Source organism: Triturus cristatus, chromosome 1_1 (assembly GCF_964204655.1).
Source record: "Triturus cristatus chromosome 1_1, aTriCri1.1, whole genome shotgun sequence".
Taxonomy (NCBI): Eukaryota; Metazoa; Chordata; class Amphibia; order Caudata; family Salamandridae; genus Triturus; species Triturus cristatus.
Window position 1 is genome coordinate 637,533,188 of NC_140579.1, and position 12,432 is coordinate 637,545,619.

The 12,432-nt window shown below is 45.8% G+C and overlaps 1 protein-coding gene across 1 annotated transcript in view; it reads right to left on the reverse strand.

Moving 5' to 3' along the window:
• Window positions 1-12,432, reverse strand: part of LOC146870749 (junctophilin-4-like) — a 595,133-nt gene that overhangs the window by 496,085 nt on the left and 86,616 nt on the right. The gene's annotated exons all lie outside the window — the stretch shown is intronic.

Consider the following 12,432-nt stretch of genomic DNA (forward strand, 5'->3'; position numbering starts at 1 on the left):
GTATCACAGTCAAATCGCAGCACAAATTCAGTAGTGAGCCTCATTAGTTAATTTTGTCAGCAGTATATCAATACACTCAACACATTACACATTACACCAAGCTCGACACATCAGCTCCCTGTGTACCTCACACTTAGCACTTTACGCAAAGCCACCTTCTTTTCGCTAGTAAACTAATATTATTATTATTAGACTAATAGAAGGTCTCTAGGCTTGAATGGGGAACCCCATACCGTAAAGATCAGCTTAGTGGAATCACATCACAGGATCAGGTATACTCTGCTCCTGGGAAAGCTCTTCTTCCGAATGTGTGTAAAGCATGCAGCCTGCAATATTAAAAGCACTCGACTTTCAGGTATTTGCAGCTGCGTGCGTGTTATGGCTAAATAGTGGGCCGATCAACCTGAACCCAGCAACATGCACCGTCTAGCGACCCAGACTGTTTCTTTACACAATGTACAGACCAAGGTCGCAGCTCACTGTTTGGGATGTGAACAACAGACAGTTCTCATGTGAAGCAAAGGCGAGCAAGCATTTCTCAAATAATAACATGTAACTGCAGTGTCGTGTGCAAAAGCAGCAAAAGTGGCAAGATGGCTTTCTAACATCTAACGCGGTTGTGCTAACTTAGCAATGTATGTATATAAATAGCAGTCCTCACTACACCCCCCCTTGATCAGACCACTAACCAATAGGGGCATGATTAAGGAACGCAGAGTTCAAGTTCGATAGAACGGAACCAAGGGCACAAATTGTGAATCCATATAAGGGCAGTGAAAGTTCGAAGAGAAAAAAGAGAGAAAAAAAACATTTAAAGGGGAAAAAAAATATTATCGATGGATGTCCAACGAAAAAGCAAAAGTTATTCCAAAGGAATGTTGGATGACCTCCAAGTTAATCCATCAATGTATAAGCACAATAAGTAGCAACGGTTTCCTAGAGGAAATCATTGGAACGTTCTGCAAAATTATCTGCCATCCAGTTCAGCAAAGGGAATGAACATGCATGTTCTTCGACAACTGGAGCCTCTAGTACCATCAGAGGACAACTGGCGTGTTCTTCAAGATAACTTCTTGCCAAGAACTCAGCTGCAGCTGTACCGCTGTCCCAATTCCCTAGAACTCCATGTGCTGCTCCACAGGCCATAATCCTGACACCAGAACAGTCCAACTCATGAGCCACTAAGGGGCTCATTAGTCGATCATAATCCGGGGTGGGAGACACCGAGTTTGACAAGCACAAATCCAGAGCCCATTGGAACGGACACTCTAGGCAATGAAAGACAGGTTGTACGCAAGTAAAGTAGGGAAACCGGAAGGACAACCCATAGGCTATGCTCAATGTTGCCAGTGGTAGCGTTCCATAGTATTCAAGCATCCGGTTACGAAGATGGAGCAGCCGGGACATGCTGTCGTGTGAGACAAATTGTGCATCCATTGCGTAGTAAGCAGACCAACAACAGTACCCCAGCCACGAGGGCGAGAATCAACGGGAGACATCCGAAGACGCTGGAAAAAATAGAATGAAAAAATGCCAGGATCACACCAAAAATAGTTTGGAAGGAGGTCACGAGGCCGGAGCCCACAATTTTGAAAAAATGTGCCAGACCACTTGTTGACGAGGCATTAAAGATAGTCTGAATCAGGGCACCAAAATGAAGTGGGAGATCAGTATTCAAAAGCGCTTGCACCTCTGTGCGCGTGTTTGCTACATGAAGGACAAATGTTTCCCGGGATGAAGTCAACGCGACTTCTTTCTGAGACAATAGAGCCCTTATTCTGCTCATCTTGTTGAACTCTGCTTTCAAGGTTGGAATGGAAGGCCAGATGGATACATCGAGCCATCCATGCGGGGGTGGGAAAAGGACGTTGTTACAGCAGACTACTCTCTGTGATACAGTCACTATGTAAGGAATTCCCACTAACATCCCACAGCAAGCTTCATTATTTAATAGCAAATAACTACTGTTAGCCAGCAGCGTAAATGACGGTGTTATGACTGGCACTGGGATCCCTTTCAGGATGCAAGCTAAATTAGGAGCATGCACATTACATGCACCATGCAATTGAATGTGCCGACACACCACAGAGGGATCCGGAGTGGAAGTGCACTCTTCACCTCTTGAGTAAACCTCTTTACCGTCCCTCACGCACCTGTACGTGAATGGGAGTGACCAAACTTCATGCAGGAAAGCAGGACCTAGTTGTTCATATCTGCCTAGCGCATAATGTTTCATGCAGGAACTGAACTTAAACAGGGGAAATGGTAATGTGATTAACCCGTGGATAAGCCACACAGCGGAGTTTAATTCGGCAACAGAGAAAGGTAAAGGTTCTAACTTTTCAATGTGCAGCAATGAGTATGTTGCATCTTTCATGGACATGAACTGTTGTTTTGTAGTTAAATTAAAAGGAAGGAACAAGGATGAAGTATTCATGTAATCCCAAGGGCCTTTCCCAGCCTTTAACGTTTGCAATGTCCATGCAAACTGCATAATAGAACGCAATTGATTTTGACCATGATATAAAACAGACAAATCATCTTGCACAATGTCAACAACAGATGAAACGATATTATCTAACGTATAAATTCTGGAAGACAGGGTGTTAATGCTATTATCTATAACAGCCAATACTTTCTCCATATTGGCTTGATCAATAACTCGTAATCTGGATGAAGCTTCAATCTGTGATAGCTACCAAACTTCATTATAAACAGCATATACCCATCTTTTGGACCTGCCAACCGCAGGACCCTTAACAAAATCATTCAAATCTATTTTGTCGTGTAATTGTGATAAATGAAGTTTAACAGATGCTAAGGTGGAATGTTGCTGCCAAGATTGGCAAAACTTCCCTACTGAGTAGGTAGTTACTGTATGAGCGGATTCAAAACGGGGGTCCACACGAACTTGCGTATACCCCGGTTTTAAATCCAGAAACCGATGTTGACAGGAATCTGAGCTCGTTTGCCATATTAACCATCCTTTCGGATTTAATTTGGAAATATTGAAGGATGTGTTAGAAATGTATGACTGCAACGTAGCAAGGGACAGATCCGTATGATTATCCCAATTAGGATAAGCACCCAGATCCGGAGTAGAGGGAGAAGTTAATTTTTTAGAAGTAGCCAATCCAAAACAGGTGGTCTGAAAAATTGACGAATTCAAAAATGACATGTGGTTCGGGATGAGGCAGGCACGATGCAAAGCTTCTGTCCCCTGTACCTGCCACGGTTTAGAACCCCAAACCGATTTAAGATCAATAGTAGCTTTCCACAGGTTATAACCTCCGATTGCCAATTCATCCATAAAGGATTTGGAATATAACAATATAGTGTGTGTCAGCCTAACTTTCGAGGTAGACTCAGCCACCACTTTAAAGTAAAAGGAGGCAGGATTCGACACACTGAAATCAGAAAAATATGTGAATTTGTCCACTAACTTGGTGGAGCTGCCCAGCCTAGGCGCCGGACAGTGTTCCCATTGCGTATAATTTACAAATTTTCTAAACGTATTGGCTTTGTGAAGGAAATGATTGCCATAATGTTGATAGCAAAACTGCTCATCATAATTAGCAGTATCTAAATACAAATCCTCAGCATCAAACGCAGCATAATATTTCAAATCAGAAAACAGTGCTTCTATGGCTTGAACATCCCAATCATCCGAGCGGATGCTTTGCTAAACTACATCACCCATAGAAACACAAAATACATTTGGCACATTGATTACTTCAGTGGGACCATGAATTTGAAATTTAACAGCATCCCATGCAATCCCATCCAGTACAGGCCAGGCAGTAATGTTCACAAAAGTCTGGTCCCTTTTCATGATATGTGATGAGGAGTGGGGGGCCAAAGTTCCATCAATTAGTCTAATTGTAGATCTTTCTTTCAGGTAGTGTCCATTTATAAGTCGAAAAAACACTACCACAAATCCAATCCAATGGGCATAAACAAAAAAATACATATGAGCACCAGCCAAATGTAAATCCAAGGGGGAATTAAAAAATGTCTTTTAAACCAGACCGCAAAAATTGAAACTTTTGACGGGGCAATGGAAGTCATTGAATTAGTGTCAAAGGAGAAGCGCGACTGGTGAACTGTGGTGGATTGTAAAACAGGCAACGGGACATCCGCAGGATAAGAATACTCAGTATCTTCAGGTAGACCACCAGCTGTCGGTGGCAACAAAGGTCCAGTGACTGTATGCATCTCGATGGCAACATCAGGCAAGGTGGTAGAAGCTGGAGCCAAAACAGAATTTCTCAGCATCGCAGGGCAAGAAACCGCTGGAGTCATACTAAGAAGAATCGGCCACTCGCTGTAGCTTGACATTGTCAGTAGAGATGTACCTGTTATCCTTGCGACCAGGAAGTGGAGGTAAAATGACTGTTCGTGTACCCTGCACGCCAAGCACAGGAACCGGTGCACGATAAGAGGGGCCGAACTCCTTCTTGTTCTCCACCTTCTCACGGACCAGATCACCAACTTGAGGTAGCCAGCCGACTACCGGAATCTGAAGCTCAGCATCAGTTGTGGAGGGCACGTGTTCCTTTGCTAGACTGTCTCTGGCTTCTTGTAGAGTCTGAAATACAGCACAGTGATCATCTACGTCAAAGGGTGCGGCTGACGCCGCCATGTCTAGACCATCAAGGTCCAGGACAAACATTCGTATTCCAAAGAGCATCATGTATGGGGTCCGCCCACCCAGAGACCTTCTAGGGAGATTATTAAGTGCACGTTGGACGTTATACAAATGGGCTAGCCAGTTCCGGCCAGTGCCTAAACCCCTAGCTGTCAAAGATTGCTTTAAGTCACGGTTCATTCGCTCCACCACACTATTACCCTCAGGTCGGTGGGGAGACGAAAATTTGACTTGGACCCCCAAATTTCTCATGGCTTCTTTGTACGCCTTAGAGGCGAACGCAGGGCCATGATCAGAATGAATGGTACCACATGCAAAACTTACCACAAAGACACGCAAATCCCTGATGACAGTACGGGCATTAGCACTCCTTTGTGGCCATACCCACAGAAAATGTGTGCACGAATCCACTGCAACCAAGATGTACTTGTACGCAGTATCAGAGGTGAATGGACCGCTGTGATCTCAATAAACACACCCTAGTGGTTTTTTAGATATGTACAACTGAGTTTGTGGTGGGCGCGCCGCAGTTGAAGGTTTAATCTGCTGGCAAATGTCACAGTCAAGAACATAAGCGCGAGCTTGTTTATATAAACTGCACCACCAGTAACGTTGTTGTAACAGAGATACAGTAGCAGCAGCGCCGGCATGGGCAGACGCCATGCCCTCGTGAGCCGCTAATATCAAAGATGGTCTGCAGTCCGCGCTGGGAATCAATCTGTCACCAACGTCATTAATCCTCACTAACGGGAAGTTATCAGGACTTAAGTGATAATGGTAACGAGAAGGGAAACCCCTCGGGTATTTTGTCCCCTTCTCTGTAGCAGCAATAGCTGCCAAGATGTCATCATCGATCTTACTTTTGGATCTTGTAACTGCTGCCACTAAGTATGTCGCCACTGCTGTTTTTGCTGCCTCGTCAGCTAGGCTGTTGCCGACAGCATGGACACCAACTCGTTGGTGACCAAGAGTGTGAATAACATTCACGAGAGTCAGATGTTCTTTAAGTTCTGCCACTCGAACCCAAAGAATTTTATGCTTAATTGTGCTACCTTTGGAATCACGGTATTCATTTTGAGACCAAAAATGTAGATTGTCATTGTAAGATTGAACACAATAAAACGAGTCACTCACTATAAGAGTGGTGACCCGAGAATCAGCAAACTCCAGTGTGAGAACCAGAGCACGGAGCTCTGCCAACTGTGCAGTACAATCACCCAATGACTGCGTATGCACGACATCCGATTGGAATTCACCATTCACTTTGATCCAGTCGCCGGTTGCGCAGAACCGTCAGTGTAAATGACACAATGGTAATCCTCGAGCGGGCGCAAGGACAGAGGAGCTGGATGAACGAATTCATACTGTAAGTACTCCTGAGTCTGCAATGCCGCGTCAAAGATATAGGTGACGTCGGGCGATGTCAAGGAAGTGGCCCATTGTATCCATCGGGGATGCAAAGCTTTAGAATTTGGTACACTCGCTTTGGTCACTTCCTCAAGGGCAGGATATGGTGTGACCACCAACATGCGTTTCCCTTGCGATAGCGCTCGTTCTTTAAGAATCGCCATCTGAACTGCCGTCAAAACTTTCTCGACAGAGGAAAAGCGCAGTTCAGCCGAAGTGTACAGGTGTGATTTGTAGGCAATGGGGACGGTGTCGCCCTTATTGAACGTTAAGTACGTGAAACCCACTGCGCCTGGCACAATTCTTATTACCAGGTTAGTGTGGTTATCACGCGTCAGTAAGTATTTTGAAGCAAGAAGGTCAGCTTGCAAAGATTGCAATATAGCTGAATGCTCCGGCAGCCAGCATGATTTAGAAAAAGTAGGTTGTACCAAGGCATAAAGCGGCTTGATACGCTAGGCATAATCAGGAATATACGTGCGACCGAAATTCAGAAAGCCCAGCAAAGATTGTAATTTCTTCAGTGTCGTAGGAGCACGCAGGCACGCGCATTTCTCTAGGAAGTGCGGAGCCAATCCTCGACCCTCATTGTTGAGTTCGTATCCCAAAAACAACACTGTATACTCAGCAATGTGAGACTTCGCAAAGTTGAACTTGTAACGGAAGTCTGCAAACAAAACAATAATGCGATCAACGCGACACAGACGCAGCCACAACTCGTCATCTGTGAGATAAATATCATCCACATACGAGTACACATCAGGGTCAATGCTCTCTAACAGAGAGACTACACGAGCGGCAAAGACTCCAGGGCTGCTTTTATAGCCCATGGGTAATCTTTTAAACTGTTTTTGTTTGCCGCCCGAGGTAAACGCCGTCCACTGACTACTAAGAGAGGACAGGTTATGGCTGTAAAAGCCATAGGAAATGTCAAGTGTGGTCTTAAACCGTTTTCTCACGAGACTATCGACGAGAGCAGAACTGTGGGTATTCTGTAGTGCGCATGTCCGGCAATGAGAGTTTAAATGCCGGTAATCTAAAACCAGGCGGTACGACCCATCAGGCTTCGCCACAGTGAATAAAGGATTATTCATTGGTGACATACATGTTTCAATAACACCTTGATATTCCAATTGTTCAAGGATTGACGCGACGTGAGGTCTTGCTTCGCGACGTATGGGATATTGGGGTTGTGGCTGGGGCATGGACCGCAACGGAATCTCATGGCTGGGGGACAATTTATCCCAGCCTACCTGATTACGATACAAAGCCGGTGCTAGCACCAGAGCCCACTCCTCGGCGAACTTCTTAGCTTGGTCCTTAGGCACTGTGTGCGCAAAGGACGGGAGGATCACCTCCTTCCCTCCAGGAGCATCTAAAATGAAAGCCGGGGGCCAGTCTGCCTCTGCCAATAGAATATCGTACGAAGAGGTCAGATTATCCCAAAAAAAGAATTGTACGTTGTATGTCACCTTCAATTAAGAGGACTATTTTATATAGTCTGTCAGGGGGAGCCACTCTAGTGTCAGCAGTTTCTACAGTAATGAACGTGTCAGTTGCTGTCGCCACCAGATATGGTTGCAGTGCTTGTCGCACTACTGTAACTTCCGCCGCGCTGTCGAGCAGCGTTAGTGCCCATGTCAGGTTCTGAAGCTGCGTCCGCACTATCTGTGGCATACCTCGCTGTTAGCGCAGCAACCTTCTTCTTTTGAAACGGGGGTCGTTGACGTGCAGACTCGTCCTGCTTGCCTTTACCGTCAGTCTGGCGGGGTTGCTCACGTCCTTGGGCACCCCGTCCTTTCCCACGGTCTCCGCCACCGGACTGTGAAGCCGATGTTTCCTGTGAAGAACGAGGAGAACGTTGTTCAGCAACCTGAAATCTATCAGGTGACTTAATACTAGAGCGATCGCGCAGATCATATGTGCGTTCACTAGTCGACTGTACTGGTGAAGCAGGACGAGACCCCTGTTTCTGTTGCTGCTTCCCCTGCTTCTTTGCCCGCCAATTTTGTTTTGGAAAATTTGGGCGTTTGTCTTTACCAGACGAACTCACCTTAGTTTGCTGTACCAAATCAGGAATTATTACAGTTGGGTTAACACCTAAGGCACTGCGGCCAATGGTTCTATAGGCTTCCGCAATTATCTTAGCGAACTCCTTAGGCCTGTCGAGTTCGTCCACGTGGTCCAACTTATTAGCCACTTGGAACCGCATGGCATCGCCTTTGAGGTTGCCCATTACCATGGAAGCAACCACATCAAACACCCCAACAAGCCGCATTCCTAATTCTACAGCAGCCTCCGCACCGTGATTTTCTTGAACAAGTTTAATGACGGAGGGAAGTACAGACATACACGGAGTGCCGAAGCACTTCGAGTATGTCGAAGCAAAGACCTTGCCCCAGTTGTCACAATCGGCCATATCTGGGACTAAGTCTTTCGGCAAACTAATGGTGAGTATCCTGTGTTTCTCCACAGGAGTAGTATGCGGAAAAACCGCTTCCAGTTGGACAAATATCTCAGCAAGCCAATAAGGTAAGTCATCCTTATTTTGGGGGCGCTTGCCCATTACCGAATTAACCATAACAGGACTAATAACCACCGCGTGGTGTTCCGCTGGTTGTCCCGCAACAGCAGGTGCCCCCACCTGCACATTGCGTGACACGTACTGCACTAAAGCCTGATGTACTATAATAAGGGCTGTGTGAAGTACACGCAACTCAGCCACCTCTACCGTGAGATAGCGGGATGAGGCGTAAATCTGGCCAGCACTGGCCATGTGGCCCCTGGAATTGACAACGGGCCCATTCTAGCCGGTGTAACCACATGGGGAAGGGCGCCATTAAACCAAATGGTATGCTGCCAGGCAGAGACAGGAATTTCTTGTGTCCTATATGGCGTATAGATCGCAGGTAGCTGCGTGGGAGTATAGGAATGAAACGTATCATCGTCTGCATTCACCGCCGGAAAAGTCACCCAAGAGTAAAACAACTCGTAAGGGAAAGATGCATCAGCGCTCACCACAAAAATAACAGCCATCCCATCGTCCGGCACCCCATACGTCGTCAAATGACGGCGCAGAGGTGCACAGCTATGTGCAGCAATGTCAACCTCCATAAGGACCCACAAAAGATCAACGAGTTTAACAGTAGCACCAGGGTTCAGAAGAAACCTTTTTAATGATCAATCTTGAAAGAACCTATTAGTCGAGAAACAGGTAGGTTTTAAATCCGTCACTCCCGCTATCCCGAAACAAGAGTGAGGGAGTCGTGGACTAATACAAGCACTACTAAGGCGTTTCAAATCAATCGCCCTACGTTGGGCGCCATATTGCAGGGATTCGGCTCATGCACAGAACTATGCGCAGGAACCCAGGACCTCAGTGAATTGTGGTGTACCAAAAACTCACCTCAGAACCCAGAACCCCTTATCCGACCAGCATCAGTGTCCCATTCGTTATCCGATTTTATCTTGGCGGTCCCAATGTATAGACAACCCAGAACAAGCGACTTAGTGTATTCTCAGGAATGGTGGGAATCAGAAATACCTGTTCGTTATTATTCTCATATCAGTCCACAACAAGAGTAAACAGAGACATGGTAAAGTTTAAAGAGTTTATTTTATAAACCTTGTGTCCTAAGATGCAGTACTTTTGCTAACACAAGCAGAAAAATGATTAAAATCAAAACCATCAGCATAATTACAATACCATAGAAAATGAAAGGAGAAATCATAATAAAATGACAGTGTATTAAGGCCACCTTCCTTTCGCTAGTAAACTAATATTATTATTATTAGACTAATAGAAGGTCTCTAGGCTTGAATGGGGAACCCCATACCGTTAAGATCAGCTTAGTGGAATCACATCACAGGATCAGGTATACTCTTCTCCTGGGAAAGCTCTTCTTCCAAATGTGTGTAAAGCATGCAGCCTGCAATATTAAAAGCACTCGACTTTCAGGTATTTGCAGCTGTGTGCGTGTTATGGCTAAATAGTGGGCCGATCAACCTGAACCCAACAACATGCACCGTCTAGCGACCCAGACTGTTTCTTTACACAATGTACAGACCAAGGTCGCAGCTCACTGTTTGGGATGTGAACAACAGACAGTTCTCATGTGAAGCAAAGGTGAGCAAGCATTTCTCAAATAATAACATGTAACTGCAGTGTCGTGTGCAAAAGCAGCAAAAGTGGCAAGATGGCTTTCTAACATCTAACGCGGTTGTGCTAACTTAGCAATGTACGTATATAAATAGCAGTCCTCACTACAATTCCTCCTCGAAGTCATTAACGCATAACGTCGGGCTAGGCACGTCACCTCACACTCAATAAACCGCCTCAGGTGTCGTTCTCTCAGCCAAAGCTACAGATATGATTCTACATTCAACAACCCACTCCACGTTTTGAGGTTGGCCACAAGCTCAGTTTATCATTTCACGCAGCATGTTACTTTACCCTCAGCAAAGCAAGCCAGAAGATTCCAGTACAAACCCCTGTGCGCAATAAAGACCTCCGTGTTCAGCACATCACCCACACTTAGCACATCACTTTACTGCATTCTGATTATCAATCAGTCGAAGCACAGAATATAATTTCAGGCTCATTCATGACTTTGTGCACCACATCCCTGTACCCTACCAACAACACATGCCCAACATTCAGAACAACCTGTTTTAGTACTCGCAGAACACCACTACATGCTCAGCACAACACCACACGATAGTCGCATCACAACACTACACACTCAACACAACACTACACGCTCAGCACATCACTACACACTCAGCATCACTACACGCTCAGCACAACACTACATATGCTCGGCACATCAGAACACGCTCAGCATCACTACATGCTCAGCACAACATTACACGCTCAGCACATCACTACACGCTCAGGCCAACACTACACGCTTAGCGCAACACTACATGCTAAGCTCAACACTGCACACTGGGCACATCGCTACACGCTCAGCACAACACTGTACGCTCAGTGCAACATTACACGCTCAGTACATCACTACACACCCATCACCACATACAGCACAACACCACACGCTCAGTTACATCACTACATGCTCAGCGCAACACTATGCGCTCAGCGCAACAATACACGCTCAGTACATCGCTACATGCTCAGCGCAACACTGAATGCTCAGCACAAAACTACATGCTAAGCACATCACTACACGTTCAGCATCACTAAACGCTCAGCACATCACTGCCTGCTCAGCACATCACTACAAGCTAAACAAATCACTACACACTCAGCACAAAATTGTATGCTCAGCACAAAACTACACACTCAGCACAATAATACACGCTCAGCACACCAGTACATGCTCAGGCCAACACTACACGCTCAGCGCAACACTATATGCTAAACTCAACACTGCCCACTGGGCACATCGCTACACGCTCAGCACAACACAGTATGCTCAGCACAAAACTACATGCTCAGCACACCACTACACTCTCAGCATCACTACACGCTCAGCACAATACTACACGCTCAGCGCAATACTACACGCTCAGTACATTGCTACACGCTCAGCACAACACTGTATGATCAGCACAAAACTACTTGCTCAGCACAACAGTAGATGGTAAGCATAACTACATACTCAACACATCACTACATTCTCAGCACATCACTACAAGCTAAGCACATCACTACGCGCTCAGCGCAACATTACACACTCAACACATCACTACAAGCTCAGCGAAACACTGTATGCTCAGCACAACACTACATGCTCAGCCCAACACTACAAGCTTAGCAAAATACTACACACTTTGCACAAAACTACATGCTCAGCACATCACTACACGCTCAGCACAATACTACATGCTCAGCACATAAGAACGTGCTCATCATCACCACATACAGCACAACACTACATGCTCAGTTACATCACTACATGCTCAGCGCAACACTATGCGCTCAGCGCAACAATACAAGTTCAGAACATCGCTATATGCTCAGTGCAACACTGGATGCTCAGCACAAAACTACATGCTAAGCACATCATTACACGCTCAGCATCACTAAACGCTCAGCACATCACTGCCTGCTCAGCACATCACTACAAGCTAAACACATCACTCCACACTCAGCACAAAATTGTATGCTCAGCACAAAACTACACACTCAGCAAAACACTACATGCTCAGCACATCACTACACGCTCAGGCCAACACTACACGCTCAGCGCAACACTACATGCTAAGCTCAACACTGCACACTGGGCAGATCGCTAAACGCTCAGCACAACACTGTATGCTCAGCACAAAACTACATGCTCAGCACACCACTACACTCTCAGCATCACTACACGCTCAGCACAATACTATACGCTCAGCGCAACACTACATGCTCA